The following is a 25,327-nucleotide window of genomic DNA, read 5'->3' on the forward strand; positions in this document are numbered from 1 at the left end:
AGAACTGTAAGTAAGTAGCGGGGAAGAAAAAAAGGAAACAAAAAAATAATGGATATACGTCCGAAACAGAAAGTTATTTTCTTGTAAACGCCGCATGTCACGGCGACCGTATACAGTAAGGGGTGGAAGCGATTGTTGACGGGAAAATTGAGAAAGAAAAGAAGAAAAATTAAAATGGGTTTCCTTTTTCTTTTTTTTTTTACTGTCCCAGTTCATAATCTGGAGTACAGGCGATAATCTGGCGCTCCAGATAAACTACGACTTCAATTTCAGTATATTAATTCGAAACGAGCAACTCCCGGGAACAATGGGGTAGATATGTGTAGTCGGAAAGGATAAAATTCGCAATATCGATAATGAACTGGGCATATTATATTCTGGCTGTGCAGGCAATAATAAAAATTAAATTGAATAGCCTGTACAACAGCGATATAGTTCACGACTGTAATTACAATAACATCAGTTTTTTTTTTTCTTCCTTTTTTTTTTTTATTCAGATTAACGATCAATTCATTTATTCGAAATCGTATCTGCGTGTCGACAATCTCACCATTTTATTTCATCAAAATGTTGAGAAAATATTCGATTCGCGATCTACGACCGAGTTGACAAGAGTTCGAAATGATTCGAGGAGAACTATCGAAGGTCAGGTATGTACTCGAGTATTTTTTCACATATCCCAAAAGATTTGTCGGAGTTTTATTTTCTTGTTTGTTTGAATTGGGCGGAAAGGACCACGATTTTTTGTTGATACATCCACACCGCCGGATTCATCATACCGGTAATTTCCACATCATTGAGATCCATGATCCATAAAAGATAACCCGCAGCACGTCCCACAACTTATCTTGCTCGCTTGATGCTCAACAAGCAGTTTTCAAGAGACGCGCCGTGGACTTTTCCAAGTGGAAAAAAGGGGCTCTTTTATTGTCCTCACTTTATACTTTCAACCGAAAGAAAGAGCACCATCCGCGTAAATACGCACGTCCCATTCGCCTGTATGCAGGCAACCGAATTGCACCGGTCACGTGATCGAAAATAGTAAAAATTTCATTCGCACGATGTCTTCTTTACCGACGGAGCAAGTCCACGAGCTTTCGCTCCGCTCGGTAGTAAAGAAACCGAGCGTTTTCGCTCCGTCGTCGAAGAAAGTGAATTATTTCGCGACGTACGGCTGAAAAATGATCCGCTGCGCGATTCGTCGTCGAATATTTTTTTTTAATCCCCTCGTACGTACGATACGGTGATGAGGGTTCAACATCCATGGACAGTAGGGAGTAGAGCGGCGAATACTTCAAAATAAGGGGCGATGCCGAGGGATCTACGGGCCACATTTGTCCTGTAGGGGGTTGCCACTTATCATTCCTCGCGATCTCGGCTCTCCAGAACTTTACCCCGATATCTGAATTTAGTGGTTTTATCTCCGGGAAGAATGTCGTCGTCATCGGGACCACTGTCCGAAATAGTATGAGGGTACTGGGTGGGTGAGATTTTCATGGAATTACAGACGGAAGAAATGGAAGGGGCGGGAAGGGGAGGGGGGGAACAAGCCGGTTCGAAAACCTATTTATCCGTCGTTTGACCTCAAGCCGTTGTTGAGAAGAAGAATGTGTTTTCGGAACGCATAGATTTAATTAATTCCCTACCCCCTTCAAGACCAGAAATTCCAACTGTCGTTTGTTTTTGTACGTCAGAAGTCCAGGGTAAAACGTCATCGCGGATGTTCGGAACTACGAAATTACCTTCACTCTCAAATTTTTGCGGAGGGATTCAATTTTCTTTCCAACACATTTCACGCATCTTCGTTTTTCCGTAGATATTTTTGTTTATAAATTTCATAAATAAAACCACGTTTCTCCCCGTTTCACGTTAGTCTTCGCTCAAACTTGAGTATACGTACCGCAGCTGATTGTGAACGGTACAAGGGGTTGGTAATTAGCAATTTAAAAACTTGGTGACCTCCCCCAATTATCCCTCAATTTTTCTAGACCCGGCAGCATTAATTATCTCTAGACGAGAGACTTATAAATTACGCCCCGCAGTGGTTAGCTTGGTTTTTCCGCCACTTGAGAAGGAGGTCCGGTTTTCTGTGTGACGAAAAATTGAATAAAACAAACGTAGGTAATACGAAAAATGGCGAAAGACAAAAAAATGGTTGTACTGCAAAAACGTACGACGTGTACAGTTGTTTGCTCAAAATTGCTATAGATTATGGATATACCCTGATGTATACTTTCGGATTTCTTAAGTTTGAGCCAAAGCAAGTCTTGTGTAAACAATTTCAGAATCCAAGTATCAAAGTGTACATACCCCGGGATGGATACACAAGGTTATATCCCGGCTATACCCACCCACCCGCGCTTTTCTTACATCCACCATCCCTCCTACTTAACTACCCAAAGGCAAAAAGATGGCGACTCCTTGAGCAAACAGCATCAGCACAGAGTTCTTATCAAGGTGGATCAATTTCATGAAAGATCAACTTAAACGTCGCTCCGCATGCTTATGTTCGTGTACCTCGTATCGATGTACGTGTACACGCCGTGGAAAATGTAATTATAATATAGCAAATTTTTTTTTTTTTTTTCCAATTTTCCTTCCACTTTTTTTGTCCCACAATTTTTTTACAATGATATCGAAAACAGGTATGTACGGTGTGTGCGCGTATACCGTGTGGAGATCTTTTCAACAACTTTTCGAACTCGTTATAACGACCGATTCGGACCACCTAACCTACAAAGCGTGAAAATTCCAAGATTATTCGTAGACGCGAAAAAAAAAAATCGCCGACGGCGACGCGGACTATAAGTTACGTCGCGGTAAAAGGGGAATATCTTCTGTAAAACGTCTTTGAAAATCTGATCACTCATCCCCCTCCCCCCCCCTGTCCCTCCCCTTGCCTAGTACCATCAACTCCTGGACTGCTGGGGTTCGTTTCGTGATGCAGTAATAATTCTTAGGGAATAAATCAGATTGCCGATATACGTATAGCAACGAACGGCTCCGTGGCTTACGGCTTTCAAAAAGAGGTCGGATGTCGGAGTGCAAATGCAGGTGGAATTCCGCGACGTCTGGTTGTGGGGGGCAGGGGGGGTAGGGGGGAGGGTTACCGTCGTGACGGAAATGGGGGGTTACACGACCATTACAGCTTCATGTGATAGGGAGAGCTAAAAGCCGGGGATTTCAGTGCGGAGCTAGCAGTGGTAGTGGACCGGTAGCAGTTCCGCACCAGTCGGAATAATAAATTTCGTTTGACGTTTAGCACTGTAAACTGGTTTACTACGTCTCTCTTCAGCGTATACCCGGCTATACGGATGTTTCTGCACTGCTTTAGACTCACGGCAATGACTGCCATTCCACGTTCAATTTCCACCCCATGAAAGAGAGGAAATATGTACTAAAGATCCGGGCTAAACGCTCGACGATAGCTGCGCCGACATTGATTGAGTTTTTTCTCTCCTACTTTCGAATCATAAGTGGAACGACGAACGCGTCGAATAATGCACGGCAAGTTATCCTTCGAGGATAAAAATATCGAAAAGTGCAATTATCGATGAAAGCGCACACGACACGGAGCCAACAGGCACTTTTCCAATTTTTTTCTTCTTTTCGATTCGGACGATCGGTTATTCCAGGAAATTGTTATTCGGTTACATACTTCGTTCTCACCGGACGTTGAGAAACAAGAAGAACGAAAATAGATTCGGTCCAGATTTGTCGCAGTGTCAGCACGCGAGTAGCCGGATGTGGAATTTCGAGGTTATCCGTATTGTAGTTTATGGGCGAAATTTGGAAAAAGATGGAGTCGTCGTTCCAGATAGGATCTACTCGATGGTCGAAATCGTCCATTGGCCCAGATCCCCCGAAGACTGAATCCGATAGGTCGAAAAAAGTCGAGCACTTAAATTGCTGAAATTCGCCGGAAGTTGAGGGGTAAAATTATTGTCTACCGCGTGGCAACAGCTGCGACATATATTGTCAGGTTTTACGTGCTCCGTGCGTGCGTAATTGAATAATAAAAATGGATTTTTCGGGGCAGGAGACACGTACGCGTGGAATACGTGATTTTAAATACGCGGTACACCGCGCGTTCGGAAAGGTAACGCGCCCCCTCCCCGAAACAAGAAATTAAAACCGAAAAAAGTGGGGGGCGGTAGAAAAAAAAAGTTCAACGGAAACGAAACAGTTTCGATGCGCGCATTTTTCTATCGGCCGTGTGCAACGTACAAGTTGCGAGGTGTGCGAACGTTTCCCCCGCCACTTTGATGGTTTGCCGGACCGGCAATCTTACGGTTTCGGTTCAATCAGAGTCCTTTGAAACTGCCGTGAAACTCCCATGAAACTCATTTCCTCGGATCCTATTTCTCTCGTCGCGTCGTCGTTCCCCGCGTTCCGCGACGAGCGGGAAAGTAAGGAGTGGGAAAAAGAGAGCGAGCGAGCTAGCTAGCTAACGTTGCCGCGGAACGAAAACCTTCCCCACCTTCGCGCTACTGCGGGGACACAAAACTTTTGGTTAAACCAACTAAAACCGACGGAGAACTAACGAAATCTCCCTCGTTGATATCGAGTCTGTATACGACGGTGAACGTGAGACTCCGGAGGAATGATTTTCGGAAGAGGGTTGCGGGCGGGCGGGGGGGTACGACTGGATGTAGAAACACCGAAGTGATTCGTCATACCCGCAAATTCGCGCGTTCGGGGACGAGGGAGACAATTGGCTTTCGCCGGCTATTCCACACCGTGCTTTTCCCTGTGCCGACGTCGCTTTCGACTCCCTCCGTTCCATATAAAATCAATATGTCATTTTACTCGCCCACCCGCGCGTATTACGTACAGTGTAACCCGAAAAACACGCGAACGCTACGCACATTTAGCTCGTTATAAACGTTAAAATGTACACGAGAACTTCCCGCGGCTTGTCACGCATCCCCCGTCGAACGAAAAAACCGTCCCAGGATTTTAGTATTCCATCTGATGGGAGCCTGACCCGACCCCGCGTCACCGCAAACCTTGATTGTTGATTCCCTAGGACAAAAAAAAGAAACGGGGATAAAAAAAAAAAAACATTTCGCTCCGAATTGAAAATCATTCCAGAGCGAGGGGGGGAGGGGGGGGAGGAACGACCGATAAAATAGTTTCCGCAGGAGCGTCATTGGCCGGTTTTCAGCTCGTCCGCCATATTGATGAACCGCATAGGTTAGGGTTGACGATGACATTTCCTCGTCGAATTATCGTAGCTTTGTAGCTATAATCCCTCGTGTTTGTTTGATGCCGAACACGTGAGCAAACACCTGTACGAGATTGACGAGACCCCCGCGTACCTGCCTCGCGGAACTTCGGCGCTCTCAATTTGGGCTACGGTCCGAGCTAAGTCGGGTCAGGTTAACATTCGCGAGGTTAGCTAACGCTAGGTCATTTCCAGACGGAGTGAGATCTGGTTAGGAACGAAGAAGGACCGCTGCACCTCCGACAAGGACGTTCGAATGTACGTGTGCTTTCGGCTGCGTGTAACGTACGTAACCGTGTCGTCTCGTTAACCTTGGATAATTCAGGGTATTTCACAGGTGGCTACATAAATTTGGGAAAAGGTGGTAAGCCGTAAGTTTATCGCGTGTAACCGACACTCACGTTTCGGAATATTTTACAAACCTTAAGCGAGCGGAGGTTCGTCAAATTTTTAGTCGATTGGATTTCGAAGAAACTGGATAATTGAAGAGAATCATTTCCAAAAATCGAAAAACACGATTATCTATGGTCTAGTGAGAGGCCCGAAGCTTTCGAAAGTTTGAATTTTGTTTTGCAATTGGAAACAATTTTCCCTTTTTTCTTTATCCGCTCATCTACCTCAAGTGATTCGTCCCCGGGAAATAATAATTATACTCTTTGAATAAAAGGGAATAAGTAAAAGTAGAGAGAGAGAGAGGGGAGAAGCAGGAGGAGGAGAGGGAGAGGGAGGATGAAATTAGTCGTAAAGTTTGGCGGTAGAAAGAGAGCGAGAGAGAGAGAGAAAGAGAGCGAGAGAGAGAGGGAGATGTGATTCGAGTTGATAGGTAAAAAGAGACGAGTAGAAAGTTTGTTTAAACAAATAAAATTAAATCGTTCGAGCGTGATATCCTGCTCGATTGGTAAATCTCATACTAATCTGAAATCTCGAAGTAAGAAGACTGGATAAAAGCTACGACTCCACTGGAGAATCCTTATAAAAAGAGACGAGTCTCCTTTCCTCCTTTCCCCCGAATTCTCGCCACCCCGCGGCCCCTCCTGGTGGGTAAAAAACGGAAGGGCAAATCGCCGCGGTCGAATGAACCGTAACTTTTCACGTAACCAAATTAAAATTGAGAGCATTACATGTGCCCACGTGTACACACGCGTCACATATACCAGCGACGACAATGCTTTATAACAAGCTCGCTTCACCACACCCGCGCAACGTATATCCGTCGATCCCATTATTTCTATATGGTAAATATAAATTCGTATTTGCGAATTGGCAAATAGTACGAGCTGGTCACAGAGAAAAGGGGAAGTGGGCCAAACCCCTTTCTGGTTTATTATCAACTCTATGAATTATGGCGGCATAACAAATGAATGCGGGATTTATCGAGCGCGAGAGCTTTCGCAGGAAGAACCCAACCGACCATCTGATCCTCGTACGAGCGCACCGCCAAAATGCTGTATAATATAGTAGCCCGACCTAAAGAGAAAAAAAGGAGGAGGTTGAAAAAAAAATTGCGAAATATTACGCAAGATAAAACCATTAATTCTTTTTCTCTTCCTCCTTTTTATTTTTCTCCACTTCTACTCCTTTCCCTTCTTCTCTTCGAATTTTATTCGCAACCCGAACGAGAAAGATGGAAGAAAAAAAAGAAAAATCAAAACGTCGAAAACTTGTACCGATTAAAACCAAAGAAAAAAAAAAAAAAAAAAAAAAAAACAGTTTCTCTCGCTTTTTCTTCCCTCGTATCACTCGAAGGGGAATTCGTTTTTATTTTCGGTGGAAAAAAAATGAACGATAAGTAAATAAAATAAATAAAAAACCAAGTAGGAGTCGAGGTTCGTAAAGTTAAAATAAAGAGCTTTCGGTCGTTTCGCAGGATACGTACGTATGTATATATATTTTTCGTGGCACATCTATTCAAATCCGACGGAAGAGTAGAAGTGTATCTTGAAGAAAAAAACTGCAGATCGTGTCGCGAGGTAAATGGAAGTGGAGAAAGTAGAAAGCGGAGAGAAAAAAAAAAAGGGGAAAAATATGCGAGACAGAAAGACATGTGGTTATACGGGAAAAACGGTAAAACGGGTATACGGAACTGCGGGAGGGTGCGGACCGCTCCTCGATTTTTATATGAAATGTCGTTTTCATTGGAATGGAAGCGGCCATAAGGCGTCGCTCTAGCTTCTTTCCTTCGTTCATTCCCTCGCTTTCGTTGTACGCGTAATTTTTTCTATTTTTTTTTTTTTTTTTTTTTCTGCCATTTTGTCCTCCATATATTATACAACACGTTCAAAGGATGCTCGCAGCAGCATCGCTACGTGTACACCTACGTAGGCGTCGGTCGGTTGTTGCCCGCGAGAAGACCGGCGACGGTGACGCCGTCAGGCGGCCATTTTCGCAGTAAGAACAAAAAGAAGATGACGACAGAGTGGAAAAAGAAGGACAACGGTGAGGCGAAAAGAATCTGGAAAAAAGGATCCATTTATTTTTGTATAACCCGGCTACCGTCGGGACGTACGCCATGAAAGTTTATGTCTCCCCATCAACGACAGCCCTGAAACAGCTGAATACGGAGGGAACAATTGGCTATGGACATCGTGCGTCTAATAGTTCATACCGAACCATCACGCTCCCACTCCTATATATATATATATATATCCTCCCTCAGGAACAGCTCAACAAGCAATTTTTTTCCCTACTTTCCTTTCGTTTCTTTTCACATGTTTTTTTTTTTTCTCTTTTTTTCTTCCTTCATTTTCAGTTCTTCGCGTCGCGACGCTCTTCGAAAATTTTTTTTTTCATCCCTCGCGAATTACGTCGTTTTCATTATTCGAGTATAACGTCTATACACATTTAATATAAATGTATAAATACATGTATAGCTTTTCTTCAATTTTCTCCGCATTTAATTCCTCATTCCGCGGAGGTTCGAGGTGAAGGGTGGCGGCGGTCGGGGTGCGGCAATGGGGGAAAAAGGGAGGGGGAGTCGAAGGTATTTAAATTCATATTGTAACCGCGGGGCGCTTTCTAAAATTTCTGACTAGCTTTTGTTGTTTCCCCCTTAAACGAGCTTGCTTCAGAAAAGTTAACTCGTTACTTTAAGCCTTCTTATTGTTATCCGGCCGACGCGCGGCGCGGTTTCAAATCAAATTTACCTTTTTTGTTGCAGCGATATAATGACGAATTCAGAGAATGAAATCTCACATTGTTTTCCAAAGTTTTTTTTTCAAAAATCATTTTCAACCCTTGCGAATCCGGACAGCTTCCTCTTTTCGACAAACGAACGAATGAAAGAGAGCGAAAAAAAACAACGTCCAACTTTTTTCAGAACTCGAATTCGATACGAAAACTTTAACCCAGCCCTTCGAGTACCTTGAAATTTAATATTAGTTTTTAATGAGGAAAAAACGAGGTCTTGCAGCTCCTTTTCCGTACCCCCTTCGTCCTGCGCCACCGAACGAAAAAATTTCCAGAAACTTTTCAGCAAAGATCTTGCGTACCACGTCGAACTAAAGAGTTTCGAAAAAAATATATCCCACATAGTCGAATTATCCGGGCTAGTTTTAACGATCCGAAAATTTTTTTTTTTTCCAAACTCTGTCAGTTATTCGCTGATGTCGTGATGTATTTTTTTTTATTTTTCTCCATTTGTTATCCGCTCTATTTTTTTTCCATTCAAGTTTCTTGGGGGGACAAAAAAAAAAAAAAGGAAAAACCAAATGAGAAAGCTTCTTATTAATCTTCGGCGAGGTGAAGCAAAGAGAGACGGCCCTCGGCCCAAAATCTTTCATGTATTAAACGTTGAATTATTGAGCGTTTCAGAGTTTCTCCATCATTAATTTCAATCTATATTTCCCGGGACTCGTTTCAGCGCGGGGTGGCCAAGAGATATACTCCCTATACGCCGCAGATAAAACTCCGTTCATTTTCACCGAGAATCCGAAGTGGCGAACTTTTCCCGAAATTTCGGATATCGTTATCGAGCTCGAACGACGCATGCCAAAGTTTTCAACGTCTGGACCAGCCATCCCGTCTACGCGTATCACGAATTCGCGGAGGTCCTGCCGCCCGCGATCCTCATCGATAACCAAAGAACGGAAAGAAATGAACGAAAAATGAGGGAGAGGGGGTAAAAATCTGGCAAAAAGAAATCCGAAATCAAATATTCAAGTGTATACCCACCCGATAACCGATACACATCCCCCTTACGTACTCGGACGGAATTTCAACGATTGGTTAGCGGGATTCCGGATAAAGATACCTGCAGGACTCTTGTCCGGAGTGTCTAACGTACATGTGTGCGGTAGAGAAGGAATAGGGTGAAAGAAAAAAAAACAAAAAACAAAGAAAGAAAGAAAAAAAAAAAACTCGCGAGAGGTGCACCGAGCATTGATCCCATGGAAAAATATGAGCGTGTTAGGTTTTGTCTGATGCAAAAATCTTGAATCCCCCGGTGTGAAATACCATCATATTGATTCGCCGTAGGGGGTATATGATACGCGATTTTTCTTCGCAGCATGTGTGGCCCGCCGAATACTATATGGAATCTCCGACGGTGTTGGTATACCCGGATATATATATATTTCTTTCGGGATTATTCTTCTCGGATATATTCTAGTATTTCAAGATCTGCACATCGCTGCGCTTCCCGCATGCAGCCAATCTTGAATACTATAAATTACATTAGATCCGCTACACGGTTTTCAATGGAATCCTATTGGCTTTTCGTGAAAAATTGGAGGAACCATTTTCGCTTTAATTCCTTCTCCGTTCGAACGCCGAATCGCGCCCGTCGCTTCGTCCAGTCACGTTCGAAAAATTTTGGGATTCAAATTTTTGCGAAAACAGAAGAATCCGAAATAGTTTTTGAATATTTTGTGGAATCGAATACGAATGGAATAGAAATACAGAAATCAGAAAGATTTAATCCAATACGAGATAACAAAAGTTTCACTTTTGGTTTCTAAAATTCGTGTTGTAAAATTCATTTTCCGCTATGTAGATTCCGTGTAGTTACAGCATCGCGAGATAAGAGCTAGTAAAGTATGAATTGGAAGGATACCCGGGACTTATGGTTCTCCCGCCTTAACGTCCCGGATCCCGGGGATCATCCATATCTCTATACACATAGACAATCTGGATAAAACGGATCTGAAAATCCGCCTGCCATTTTCCCCTTTCTCAACCCGACCGCCCGGCCTCTCGTCTTCGGGAAACAGTTACTATCCTTTCCGCGCCATCTTCCGTTTCCCACCTCCAATAATTTCGCGAATATTTCAAAAATAATCCGAACGGTTTTTGGACTGTCGATAAAAAAAAAAAGAAGCCTTTTCACTTCCTTTTTCGACAAATTGGAAGGACTCTTTCGTCCTCGTTCGCGATATTCTAATTTCCTTTAATCTTTTTCTCTTACTCCCCTTCTTCTTTTCCTCGGACCAATGAAAAGCGGATATTGCCCTACGCGAGGTTATTTGTATATCTATAGCCGGATAGGCAGGTTTGGTTCGGTACATAATGTAGACCTTTCGGATATTGCAATCCCGTCTGTCATTCTCCGTCAGACGTTGAAAATATGCTCGTATTATCGTTTCCCGAGTTCAAGGTCCTCGACGATTCACGCGGCGAAATTCACCGGATTTCAGAGAAAACGGAAGAGAAAAAAATCTCTTCACAAATCTCCCGCCGCAAGCTCGACTTTCAGCGACGTTGGTCGAAAAGTTTTGCGCTGAATCGATCATCGAAATCGTTGAAATCATCCAAATTACAACGATCTCGACTGTCAAGTAATTCAACAACCAGAAATGAAATACACACGCGTTATATTTTATAACGTATCACTTTTTTTTTTATCATTTCTGTATCGTCGATACCGAGTAGCGCCATATTAGCCTTATAGCCGCGGCGCACATGAATCGCATTTGAATGGTGAGTTTCTTTTGTCGGGTATACAGCGATACCTATGTGGTACGTTTGGAATAAAATTTTTCTTCTTTTCTTTTTTTTGCTATTCAAATTGACGTATGGTCATACGAAGTATAACATCGTTCTTCTCCTTCGTATATCTAATTTTGTCTTTTTTCAGTTTTTTTTTTTTTGTTTTTTTTTCTCCTATTCGCTAGAAAAATAAGAGATGATATTTTTTCGTCGCGGTCATCGCGTCGGTGGATCAGGTGCACTTACGGGGTCAGTTATGTGCGTCCACTCATGCGGGAAATATAATTCTACTTCGGTAACAAATTTTCTATGTATGACCATCGGCGATGTGGAAGTTTAACTTTGTTTTTCATTCATTCAACTTTCTCGCTCGAGTGACTTGCGATAACATGCATTTGTTATTTTACTTTGGATATACCACGCGGACATATGTGTGTATATACCTATGTAATATAGGTACATATATATATATATATGCTACTTATAGACGTAAAATAATCGCTCGCGATTCGTAGAGTTGTAAAAATAATATTTCTTTTTTACTCCGTATATTTTTTGATCACGGACGAAAAAAAATTTGATTAACGTGCAAGGATGTCTGATTTTTTCACCACCCGAAAACCACCACGTCGCAGAGGTGAACTTTATTTTCGAAATTTTTTCAGGGGCGTGTCAATGATTTCGAAAAATTCGATGAAACGATGGAGTGAAGGAAAAATAAAAAAGAAAAATCGTTAAGGGATTTCGAACGAATTTTCGAAAAAGTCGAACAAGGTAATTGGCTTTGACTGACAGTCGTCATGTTGCCGTGTAATCAACTTTTCGTTAAGCACGTAATCCATCAGGTTGGTTCAAGGTAGGAATCGAATTAAGCAAATTATTCTCCTCCTCATGCGCGTACATAGGTAGGTACTTTCTATTGCCCAAGGCTAACTAGTAACCTAATCTGGAAACCCCTTTTCTTTGATGTTATATAATACCGAACCCCCCTCCCCCCCCCACTTCGTATGCCGTAATATTTCACGGTGCCAAGGTTAGTTGAACAAGGAGTCGGTGGATTCTTGTCCGATTTCGAGTCGACATTTTTTCGATGATTTTTTTTTTCGAAATTGAAAGAATTTCCGTCCTCCCGTCTCATCCGGCTTGTGAGAACGATTCGAAGCGAATTATTCAGATTTCGAAAAGTCGAATATCGAGGAACAGTTTTTCAGTCACCCCCAAATCCTGTTGTCCTGGAAATTTTTCGCACCCTTTACAACGCTGGGTAGCATGTCCTTATAAAAAGGTTTTTCCAAATAGTTGGGTTCAGAATAAACAACCCTCAATCAAAGGATCGAATGTCCTTCGACAGTTTCAAAATTTCCTCTACAAATAATTGAACGGGTTGGTCGGTGTCAAACTAGGACGGGTCCGGGTTTTTCATGGGTCGTATAATGACGGTGAAAAAAAAAAAAAAAAAAAAACGAATGGGAGACTCAGATTCGAATGAATAAGTGAATTTCACCTGCATATCCTCAACGACTCGGTAACAATTTTATCAGATTTTATGGCTAACCTGTAGCGACGGTGAGAAAAAAAAAAAAAAATTAAAAGCAAAAAAGGGAAATCCTAAAAAATTCAACGCCCGAAACGCCCTCGTGGGACAGCGTCGTCACTTTTCACCAAGTCATGTGACCTTCCGCTTCATAAATTTCATGGTTACTCCCGCGATGCCGAAAGGGCATATTTCTCAAAATCTAAATCAATCCGGGCTATTGACTTTCCGAAGCACATTTCACTCGACCCGCCTCCATTATTCCCATGTTCATGTCTTCACCCTGCCTTACTGTAATTCGATAATTGTTTCAGCGATATAGGTTAGGTACGATATTTGCGGATGTTTGTCAATTTTGAAAATTGCTCGTGCTACTGGAAAATTTGGTCAAGGTTGTTTTGGGATCTTGGCAAACGGTTCTACGCGGTATCAGGAGGTATACGAGATATAAGATGTGAGGTAAAGTTAGGTTATGTATTCGTTGACCAGGAATGTCCGTAGGTGAGGTAAAGGTGCCGCTCGGTAGTGGCCGGAGGACGCGGTATAGGAGCCCCTCGACTATTTGCACGACCTCCGAGCGCTCCCCGGGGTGTCGTAGGCTCTCCCGTCCCGTTATCTGACGCCGGGAGTGATCTCCGCGACCCAAGCACAGCGCAACCGAGAAGCGAATATAACACCAGCGTGTGCCGGTGCTCGAGAGAACGCCGGATAGAGAGAGACGGGTACGAATAAGGGCGGGGGGAGGGCAAACAGGGCATTCCGCAATTTCGGGATCCCGAGCATATGCCCGCGACCGGAAAATCTAAAGTACGGTGGGCGCCGTACGACCAACGGGCGCAACGTCGTCCGACGGATAACGTGTGCGTATGTTCCGTGTAACACCTACGCTACGCGGGGACGCACACACGCGCCTACGGTTTCGACGAAAGGATAACGAATTGTTATGTCTCTGTGTATCATATACACACGCACGGGTATATCACATCCACGCGTCTATCTACCTGTGGGGAAATTTTAACCCCCGACAACTCAACGCTTAGCGGAAAGTGATCCCGTCCGGCGTTCGCTCCGGAACCCGCTGGGTCGCTGCGCGTTTACCGAAAACTATTTCACCCCCGCTTACAGCTCTATCCGCGATCTTGGATAAGGTCAAGTTGTCAAATTAGGTTATACTTTACGTTGGGTGAGAATGAATTTCCCTAGCTCACGATATCCTGCGCACCGCGTCGACGCGAACCTGTTTCCGTCGATGCTTCAATGCTCATAGTTCGAAACTTGTGAGTTTCATTCATTCGGGGACAAATGTTTCATCCACTTTATTATCCCTATCTATCCCGTTGACGTTTAGTTCTCCGGCAGGATCGCGTCTCCATGTACATCAGAATTAAGGTAAATGACTGGATGAAACATTGTTTGCCTTAATTACAGGATGAGCAGTGGATGCTGTTTTGGTTCAAGTTTCCAACCCCACTTCGCCGACGCCCTTTCTCTCTTTTCCCCAAAATTTAACTTCACTTCCCGCTTTTCCTCTTTTCAGGATACTCGAACCCCCTCATAACGTTCTCCTCTACTGACTTTCACCGCTGGCGAATTCGTCGTTTGAACGTGATTCGTAATGCGAATCCGAACCTTATTTTTTGTGCTTTTTTTTTTTTTTTTTTTATCCTCGTACACAATTTTTCAGGAAAAAAATTTCAATCATTATCGAAATAATGAGGACACACGCGACTCTCCAGAGTTGAATGAAATCTGAAAGAGCGACTTTCCAAACTTTTTTTCAACGCCAGTTGAAAAGTCAGTTGAGTTTTTTCTGATTTCGATAACTTTGGGAAGTTAGAGTCTCACATGAGCATCAAAATGGCCGCCGTCGGCCGCCATTTTGTTGCAAGCGCAACTCGTGTTCTTCAGATTCTCGTTTCTCGACTGTCAATCGGAAGATCAAAACGCGTGATTTATTTACAGTGGGTTCGATGGTTCGAAAAGGTAACGAAAAGGTGTGTCCGTATCCCGAGCTGATCGGATGTGTAGTTGTTGGAATAATTACATGCGAAACTGAACTAAACGTAAGACGACGAAGTTGTCCGGCGATAACGCGCGGATGTGGAAGAGAAGGAGAAGGTGGTGGAATAAATGTTGAGGCCATGTTTATAACCTCAACAAAGTGAATTATTATTCTCCTCATTACTTAGAGAGATATGAGAAATAGTAAAATCCAGGTTTTGTATCATTCCGACGATTCTGAGACTTAGACTCAGGTGTAATAAAACGTTATGAAAAATTTCTGGTTGCTCTCCAGCGTTGCAGAAACTAGAAAATATCATACATACAATAAGTTGGTACACCTAGCCGGGTTACCGACGTTAGTTCCAAGTATGGGTATAATAATAGGTTGCCGCTACCGTATACTTCATGAATATATACATGTGTGTGTGTGTGTGTGTGTGTGTGTAGTACGTAGGTAAAACATATATTAAGCACTCTCGTCGCGCAGCGCGAGGAAAAGAAGAAAGGAAACAAATAAAAGAGAGTGAAACAGGAACGGATAGGTTGGAAAAAACAGAAAATAATAAAAATTGAAATGAAAATTCTGGGCTTTTGGTTTGTTGCCACTTCGTGATAGCTTTGTGTAGCGAACACAAACCCACCCCTCCAACCTTTCACCCTACCTATCCCACGCTATATCCTTTGTCTCCGGATATAATTCACAAGTGCAGGTTCCATGTTGGAATTCCTGGGTTGCTAACGGTCCCAAAAACCGGTTGGTTATGTGTATTATACTAAAAAAGGGGAATTGGTTTCCGTATAGTTGCAAACTAAGAGAGACCGAGAGTCCGCGGGAACGAGATAGAGAGAAAAGGGGAGCGGGGAGGGGGAGGGGGGGGGGGGGGGTGAAGATTTGTGTCGTGTTTCCAACCCCTTTATGCGGTTATTGTAGAACCGCAAATACCATTTTGTCCTTCACCTCTCGTTAATTAACGAACGCACTACGTTACATAAAATCGTTACAGTTCGCCATGTTTGATATTAATGAATTAATACCGTGTAGCGAGCGTTTTACGAATCCCGATAGATACCATTCCGCATAATATTAAAACTATGCCTACCCTATTTTCAGATAATGAAAATCTACGCCAAGCCTTTTTCTTTTTCATTTTTCGACTCATTATACGCTCTATTTTTTGATTTATCTACCGATTTTTTTTTCTCTCTCTCTCTCTCGTTCTCAATCCTCGCTCGCTATCGCCGATACGTCCGTCTGCTCGAAAACGTTATTCCGGACACAAATGAAAAAGCAATTTTGAGGAAAAAAATTCATTACTCGGAACGACCGAAAGTCCAACTATGTATTTGGACAGTTGGATGATCTCGTTAACGGGAGTAAATCTTTTCGATTTTTAGAAAATGAGTACTTCGTACCAATCCGATGTATTTTAATCCCTTCTTTTTCCGTCCTCCATCTTTCTTGATTCTTTTTTTTTCTTTCTTTTCTCTCTCTCTCTTTTTCGCTACCATTCTTCTGATGGGTCGCGAAGAAGTTCAGTTCCTTTGGAGTTAACTTTATTTCAACGTCGGGGTGGTACCGGCGGAGGTGGTAGGGGGGCCGGGGGTGGTGGAAGTTATACGTACACCTCCTAAGGTATAGTATAACCTTATACGACGGTATACGTATACCTGGAGCTACTCCCAGTTTGCATAACCTGGCTTATGTCTTTATTCATAAGCAAAGTACAGGGTAAAACGTTAACCCCTGAACTCTGAGAAGGATATATACACGTATACGCGGCAGGTATATAGTGCACGCACACGTATATAACGATACCACCCCCTACCCCCCCCCCCCCTCCCCGCTCCTCCAACATTCTCCTTCACTTCCCACCCTACACTTTCTACCATGAAAACCACCCCCCCTCCCCGTCACTCGTTGCAACTGAACAAAGACAATTTCAAAGCACATACAAATGCACACGTGTGTACGTACGCACACCTATCCACCTATCTACATATTCGCATACCTTCGCCATTCACACACACACCCGCACACACACGGAATGTATAGTTGCTGCTGCTGCTGCTCCTGCTGATGCTGCTGCAGAGTAGACAAATATACGTATAATACATAAAATATCTGAAACTGGGAGACTGCCGCACATTGGAGAGGTAAAAAGTTTGTTACCTGAGCACACGTATACGTATACGTATGCATTGTACTCGTGTACGGGTAGGTATATACGTGTGAGCGGGTATTCTTCCACGGTATGGGAAAAGCGACATTCTTCTCGGGGAAAGACGAGAGATTAATATACATAAGATTCTTGGATCAATTTGCGTCCGAGTTTTCGATTTTTCAACGTGGATTCTTCGCCTCGACGTTACTTTTTTCCATCCATCCATTTTCATTCCGTCGCTCTCGAGTTTCGTCGTGGTAACTTTCGACCGTGTCATCTTTGGGTTGGTTGTTTTTTTTCTACAGATCCAAATTTTGTCCAAAAAGTTTTTTTTTGCGGTTTCGAATCGGAAATTAGTCGGAAGATCCTTCGAGCCGGTCGCGTTATTCCTACCCTAACGTGACCCGATTAAGGAGAACGGAATATATTCCGGTTGCGGACGTCTCGACGGACTAAATATTATGGTAATTTAGGGAAAAAATTTGTCTTCGGACTTATCCGAACGCCCGGTTTCTTCTGAGTAGGGTATGTATGCGTGTAATATAAGGTATAATAAACAGTGTTATGCTCTTAACCGAGCATCGTCAGCAAGTCTTTTTCTTTTTCTTCGCCCTCTTCATCGTTAGAGGTTGAAAAAAAAAACAAAAAAAAAAAAAAAGCACCGGCAGCGGCACCGGCACCAGAATTGGCGGTGGTATAAGGTATATATACGTTAAGTATTCCAGGAGGCGTCTTTTGTAGGGCGTACACCTTTGTCGCTTGGTGAGGCGCGGAGAGAACAGCAAAGAGAGAGAGAAAGAGGGAGGGAGGGAGGGAGGGAGGGCAGAGTTTGTGGAGGTTTAGGTGAAAGGGGGTTGGAAAAGGTTAGTCGCAGCTTTGCCTCGGGGGATGCGAGGGAGCCTTAATAAACAGTAGCTCCATTTCTCTGCCAAGATCTCCGCCTCCGGTGATCTTTCGAAATGTTGGTTTGTGCTAGGTGTTTGATTACGTTATGTTCTCCGCATCAAAATGGTTTTCCTTTTTCATATTTTCAGGTTATTTTTTTTTTGTTTTCTTCTTGTTTATTTTTTTTCCATCGTATATAATATTACTCTCATCCCTTTTCCCCCTCACAAGCGTACCGACCGATCGCGTATCAACACCTCTTGGGAAAAAGCAAACGACGAGAAGAGTAAAATAGACGACTATATGAAAAAGGAAACTCCAAACTGACATAAATTGGAAACGATCTGAATTCAGAGCTCACGTAATTCTAAAATCATCGCGTGCAACAGAGTGAACGACACCGGAATCGAAGGCGTTTCCCGAGGCACGGGGATTAATTTTTTTTCGGCTCATCCCGGGAGAACGTTTTTTTTTTTTCTCGTCTCGAGTTAATAACTGGAGGGATTACTGATTCTCTTCCGGAGTTCGGTAACACACGTAATCAGGATATTTCTGTATTTCATTTAAGATTGTTTTTTCTCTTTGCTCCTCCGGTTCTCGCCAGAGGAGAAGAAGAGATTTTATTAGATGACGCGTTACTCCGCGGGATATGTTATTAGAGAAATATCGAAGCTGTCGAAGAATTATAAGTAAGCATTTCATATATATATATATATCGTAATACGGCGGTCGGGGTGTAACTATGGATGTTGGCAAAGAGATTGCGAGCGAGAAGACGGTATTGGTGTTGGTTAGTGTAGTTCGTGAGTAGGAAAGAAGAATTGAGGAGGTTATGGGAGTTGAGGCGGTGGAGTTAAGGCGGTATAGGGTGCCCCATGTAACCCCCAAACTCTAACCTTCGCGTCCCACCTACCCAACCACCTATCTACCTACTCGCGTAGGTTTTCTTGGCCGATACTCAACTCACGTCCACAAACTCGCTTCTACTCGCCCAACCACAATTATTTTCGGCTTAGAAGACCCGCTCCGCTCTTCCTGTCCCTTTCTTTTTTTTTTTTTTTTTTTTCTTCTCTTCTTGCTTTTTCCTTTTCCTTCCCTCGGTTCCCCGCCATCTTCTTCTTGTTAGATTTCCAGATCCAAGAAATCTCACACTGTTCCCGGTAAAGGTATACGGGGTAAAGACCTCCACACTCCACCTATACAGTGAACTACCTAGGAAAAGGTGAGGCGTCCTCCTCCTCCCCCCGAAGAAGAAGAAGAAGAAGAAAAATAAGAAGAAGAAGAAGAAGCAGAAGAAGCAGACCAAAGTGTGGGGAAGAAGAAGAGGAATAAAAGGGGAAGGAATGGGAACGGGAATGGGTCTTTGGTATAAGGTGGGATTACTGCTTCGCCATCCTTTCTTACCCCTATCCACCATCTTTATCTCGTACAACTCTACCCCGGTCTGCACTGTGGTTGGCTTCGATGCCAGGCTACCACCAAGATTAGCTTTACGGGTTGGGCTAGTTTTTACTCCTCCGGAACCGCCGAACGTCCGACGTCCTCTTTCTTCTCCGTACCTCCCCTCCCCTCCTCGACCCCCCCTCCTCGACCCCCCCCCCCCTCTCCCCCCTGCCCCACTTTTACGACCTTTCCGGAACAGAAAAAACTTCACCGCATGCACCGCACTGTGGGTATAGATGCTACTCACAGATCTCGAAATCTGTAAATTCTTCCTTCCCCCGCCCGAATTGTCTTCATTTTTTCAAAGTTCTTCTCATAAATCCGGACGATAGAGTCCAGAGTCAAGAATGTTCCGAAAAACAGAAACAAAAAAAGAAAAGCAGAAGGAAAGACCGAAAAAACTAACCTGTAGTGATATTCGATGTCGCAATCGAGATGGAAAAGAAAATGGACGTGACAAAATGGCCGCCGATTCGAGATGGCGGATGAATATTGGTATGTAAATTTTCGGAGTGAAATTTTCATAATTCCGAATCATTGTAATTGTTTGCAGTGTGTGCGCGGATAGAAACCTATATTCCGAATGTATGAACCCTCTGGTTCGCGATTCTATGAATTTGTACTACCGGAATAATCAGTCTAGCGTTTCTCGTATCCCGCTAGTTACCTTAGCTAACCTATAACCTATATCCCGTCCTCCGATGTCTCCTATTTGCTCAAGCATGATCAAACAACTAGTGGTACTACCTACTCGCCGACTATGTAGGTCGTACTTCGCAGGTGCGGACGGAAACTGAAGACAGAAGAAAAAACGTAAAGAAGAAGAAAAGCGAAGAGAAGGAGTCGAGCTCAATATAAGCGTAACTTCGCATCCGTCTCCTTCCGAATTATAATATACAGAATCTTCAATTCCAGCGGTGTATATATATATATAAAACAAGCCATTCCTAACAATTTATATCCGCGATGAAGTCAAGGGAAATTTTCATGACAACAGCTTTGTATAAATTATGTATACGGTCTAGTGTACTATATACCTATGAATAAAGTTGGTATACACCTTGAACTCTTATATAGAGACAAAAACCCTTTAGTTTCCTCTCCTTGCCTTACCGGTCCGCTCCTCAATTTTTCCTCCTTCTCTTCCTCTATTTCTTCAAGTATAAGTTTGTATGTCTCCAGCTATTTCTTCCGGGCGGTAGCGGAATCAACGAAGCATCAACGAGACCGGGAGTGGCCGGGGATTGGAGTTGGTAGTTGGTAAGTTCGAGTTGGAGTTTGGCAGCCCGAGGGAGGACGGCGATATATATATATATATATCTATGTATATCTATATATGTTTACGTCTACATATATATAATACGGGTGTACCTCCTGATGGTTTCGCTGTATCGTGCGAAGAGAGCAAGACAAGGATTTCAGCGTTAATCATTTGTGGCACGTACGTGGCAGGATTTAGCAAATAAATGAAATTATTACACCAGCAGCAGCGCCGACGGCTTCGAAATACCATACCAACGTCGAGACGCTTCCCTTGGTTGCTGCTCCCGCTGTTTCGAACCAGAAAAGAGAGCCCCAAGGCCTTCTCGATGCGATGCGGAGTTGCGATGACTAGAGTCACCTCACCTCACCCCCCCCACATCCCCCACAGAACCACACGCTAGGTGTTAGAAATACGTACTAAAAGGCGAAGGTGTAGAAATACCCACTCGCACGATCTTCTATAATTATCATTGTATTCCGTGCTTTTTCTTTCGCTTTCCGTTTTATCCTTTCAACATTTTTTTGGTTTCTTGCCCCTCCTTCCTTTGATCGTTCTTTCTTCTCACGGATTGCGGTGCTTGCATCGCAGTGGAAAATTGCGATGGAAGAAAAACCAGAGAATTAATTCAATCGGCATGAAAACTGAAAATATTCTCGAACAATCTTGGAAGTTAATTGTTTGACGTCGTCAAAGTTTCTTTTTCTTCGTAAGAGGCTTACTCATATTGTTTCAACAGAAGTAAGATTTCGACTTCCCTAAAAAACAGAAATTCGTAATTTGAGGTTAGAAAAATGAAAAAACGTGTAGAAAAACTTTTCGTATCGATAAAGAAGGAATCTTTTCATCCCCCGCTCTCCAAAATATTCATTTTTTTATTACTATCGAGGGTGAAATTTTTTTTTTTTTTCGTTGAAATGATTTTTACAGATGTCCAGCAAATATGTCGGAAGTTGGTTGCGAAAAAATTTACAAAATTATAGCCAATGTCTAGGTAATATAAGAAGAGACGGGGTAAAAATGAGTCGGCTATACAAGGAGCATTACCAATACGTACAAAGTGAAGAATATAAGAAAGAGAAGTTGAAGAAAACGGAGAGAAATAAAAAAAAAAAAGAAAAATAAAAGAAAAAGGAAAACGAGGGGGGAAAATAATTCCCGGCTACGGACGATTAAGTTTTTCTCGGAATTGGTTATATTTCTTCGGGAATGAAGGACTCCCCCTTCCCTTGTCCCTCTTCCCCCAACCCCCGTAGACGCGTCGAGGGTAAGTCAGAGTGGTTCTTTTCCACTATATACATCCATATCTATGTATATATATTTTATGTATTCGATTGGAGAGCTTCTTTGTTTGGAGAATCCTTTTTCAAGAGAACCGCGAGTTCGGATCGGCGATTCGCAAGATAAAAAAAACGGCAAAAAGCGAGAAAAAAGAAGGTTAATTTATTTAGAGCTACGAATCTCGATCAAAGATCATCTTCGCGCCAATCATTGGATACTTTGATTCAATTCGTCTGAATCGATCCATTCGATTTTTGCAATCAGTTTTTATAATCTTATGACTAATGATTCGGTTTCGTTTTTGGTTTTTGTTACCCGCAGTGCAGATGAATGTGGAGATTTGCGGGGACACACCCAGTGTGGTACAAAAGAGATGGCAAAAAATCACGAAGCGAATGGAAGTTGGCGGGAATCTGAGGGATGAGAAAAAGAGCTTATCTCAATTGTCTATGACGTCACCGAGGTTAACGACTTTTAACGATGCGGCGACGGGATTCTGGCTCCTTACTCTCCCGTAATACGTACGTACATAGGTATGTATACGTGTACATATCCTCACATACATGGGTATGTACTACCTACTCTATTTTTCCTCCCTTATAAACTCCCACTTCGAAACGACTGCGCGAATTTAATTTGCACTTCCAATGAAACGCACTCCAAAATCGCAGGCACGATAAATATCTACCTATACATATGTATATATATTAAAAAAAACGAAAAAGCTCGAACCGAAAAAAATATGCCAGACCAAAGTCATTATCGCACTCGTTGCGAAACGAGATGTAACAAAAAAATCTGTCCATCCCTTATTCTATTTTTTTCCCTCTCTTTTCTACAGCCGCAGAAAAATAAATATAACGGAGGACGGGGGTTAAAAAAAATATTTTGAATTCTTTTGTATTCAGCGACAAAGTAGTAGCAGCATCGGTAGTGGTGGTAGTGGTAGTACTACAGAATATCCACCGGCGGCCAACGGTGTTGCTAATTTTCACGTTGCAATTTCGATTCATTAAAGTAAATTAGTGCGCTCCTGGACTGGTGGTGATTGTCTGGGCTACTTTTTTTTTTCGTCTTTTTCATTCAAGTTTTTCATTTTTCTTAATTCGCGTATGCGGCGGCGTTATGGTGTGCAAGTGAATTTTGATAGACGGGATTTAGAGTGTAAAATTTACAACGACAACCGTGGAGTACTTTGTTCGTTTTTTTTTTTTTTTTCTTTCGCTTTTACCCCACTGTTTCCCTTTCTCTCCGGGAGGGGGGGGGAGGGTTGGAATAAAAAGTTCCTTTGTTCTGCAGTGGCTGCTACTGCCGCTGCTGCTGCTGGCTGCACGTGATGGCGATGCGATAATATTGTCGAAACCTAAAAAGCTTTCTTTGTTCTTTATGTGTGCGTTTAGTTTGTTTCGAAAAATAGAAAAAGTGGGTAAGAAAATAGCAAAAAACCGAATGGAACGAAATAAAATAGGGGAAAGCCGGCTAAACAAATGACGAAGAAAAACGAAAGAAAAAAACAAAGAAGTAGGTAATTGAAAAAAATTCAACGAAGGAATTTTTTGAAAAATATATAATCACCTAGAAGGCATCGCTGCAAGTATCATCTCAACGGCTGGGGCGAAAAAAAAAAGAACTTCCCTTCTCATACCTACGCCTTTTATATCTCGTATCTCTCTCGAGAAGATGGAATGGAATGGAATGGAATAGAATGGAATGGAATGAAATGGAAGGAAGTGAAGAAGCTTCGCGAAACCCGGGGGGTGATGAGAAACCGAGTAATTTTATGATGTTAATATACCAAAAGCCTTGTTGTTTCCCGGAGAACGGAGTCTACTCTATAAATACATGTAGTATATAGGTATGGCTAATTGAAACTAATAGAAATTTACTACGTTTTTCAATTTTTTTTTCTCTCACTTCGTTCGCCGCGGGAGTTATAATTTTATTTCAGGTTTTTCGGTTTCCAAATTCAGCAGAAAATAACGACAGAAATGAAAAGAAACGCTAAATGAGGAAGGAGAAGAAAACGGATGAACAGTATAAGTTATCAAAGTACAAAGAAAGGTCGTTCAAGAAAAAGAAGAAGATAAATTTTCGGTGAAAAACTCGCGTAGATTTTCCTTATCTTGACGTATGTAGCTAATTGCGTGATTTCATTGGCATTAAATTCATCTCTTTTTTTTCCCCCTCCAACCCGTTAATGGGAAGCTTCGACAAAAAGACGAGAAAGAAACTGAATCGGAAAAAAAAAACGAAGAAAAATGTTAATGAAGGGAAGTAATTTTTTGTAACTCATCGAAGTGTAATTTGCGCACATATATATGTATATATATGTATAGTACATATATAATGATGAATGAAATTCTCGCGAGCATTATAATTCCTTCGCTCTCAACTCTCATCCTTTGTATCATCAAGTGGTTCGGGTGTACGAATTAATTTATCCACCCCTAATTTTCGAACCCCTAGTTAGTTACCTTCGCTCGCCCCCCCCCCCCCCCCACCTTTCCTTCCCTTCCATTTCCTTTCATTCTCTCTTCTATTCTATTCTATACTGTTCCGTTCTGTTTCGTTCTGTTCCGTTCTGTTCCGTTCTGTTCTCTTCCAGGGCGGATGTTTGCGGCGAACAAACAGTTTGACAGACAGCGCAGAATTCACTGTACATACACACGTACACGTAGCCCACCTATATACGTGTACCTGGATATTTAGTTTATCTCGTAGTTCCTTGAGTGAATACACTCCAGAAATTTATCTAGGTATGCATGTGTATATATGTACAGAAGTGTCTAAGATGCTTTTTGCAATTACAATTACACAACTCCTTAACTTAATGCACGACGCGATATAGTTCTCCTCCAAATTGAACAAGTCTTTTTCGTTTTCAAACTCATTAGCATCGAACTAACCGTCAACTTTTTTTTTTTTTATACTTTCCAAAAACCCGTTAAATTTACGAAATTGTTTTGTTTGATTATTAATTTTTTTTTTCTGAAATCTCTCCCCGAATAGAATGTTTTTTTTTCTCCTGCTTTCTTCGTTGCTTCTATTTTCTGTCTATATTTATTCGTTGGTTCCCATTTTCTCTGTTCTGTTCCTAGGTTATAACTTTACAGGAAGTAGGCACCTGCAGCCCGTGTAACTATTATTACACCGAAGAGAGCGCAGGAGCCGAAGAATTTTGTTGTCGCGAATAAGTTTTCATGTAATTGGAAGCGGCAATTTTGCGAACGCGTCGCAGCTGCCGCTGTACTACCTATACCGCGTTACTTTCCCACCGGTAATTTTGTCTCATTTTTTAACGTTACATCACATTGATATAAATAATCGCGTGCGATGTGCCTGTAAATATAAATTTCCAATTTTTCATCGAATGAGAATTTTTTTCTACCTTTTTCCCATAACCCCTCGGTCCTCCCAAAACGCGAAGAGCAGTTTCCACCATTTTTTCAACTCTCAGCTGCGACAGAATGATAATTGAATTCTCTCGATTATATTACGTCCACTTGCGATGGAAAAAAAGTCGTTTTCTTACCAGCGGAGCGAAAACGAGCATTTTCGCTCTCACTGCGCTATACTGTACACTAAATTTCGGAATACCTCATTCTGCC

General features: G+C 42.4%; 1 protein-coding gene across 1 annotated transcript in view; it reads right to left on the bottom strand.

The window, feature by feature from the left end:
* The window catches only part of LOC105683952, a 68,923-nt gene that overhangs the window by 21,841 nt on the left and 21,755 nt on the right, over window positions 1–25,327 (bottom strand). The window lies entirely within an intron of this gene.

This window comes from Athalia rosae, chromosome 5, assembly GCF_917208135.1.
Source record: "Athalia rosae chromosome 5, iyAthRosa1.1, whole genome shotgun sequence".
Taxonomy (NCBI): domain Eukaryota; kingdom Metazoa; phylum Arthropoda; class Insecta; order Hymenoptera; family Athaliidae; genus Athalia; species Athalia rosae.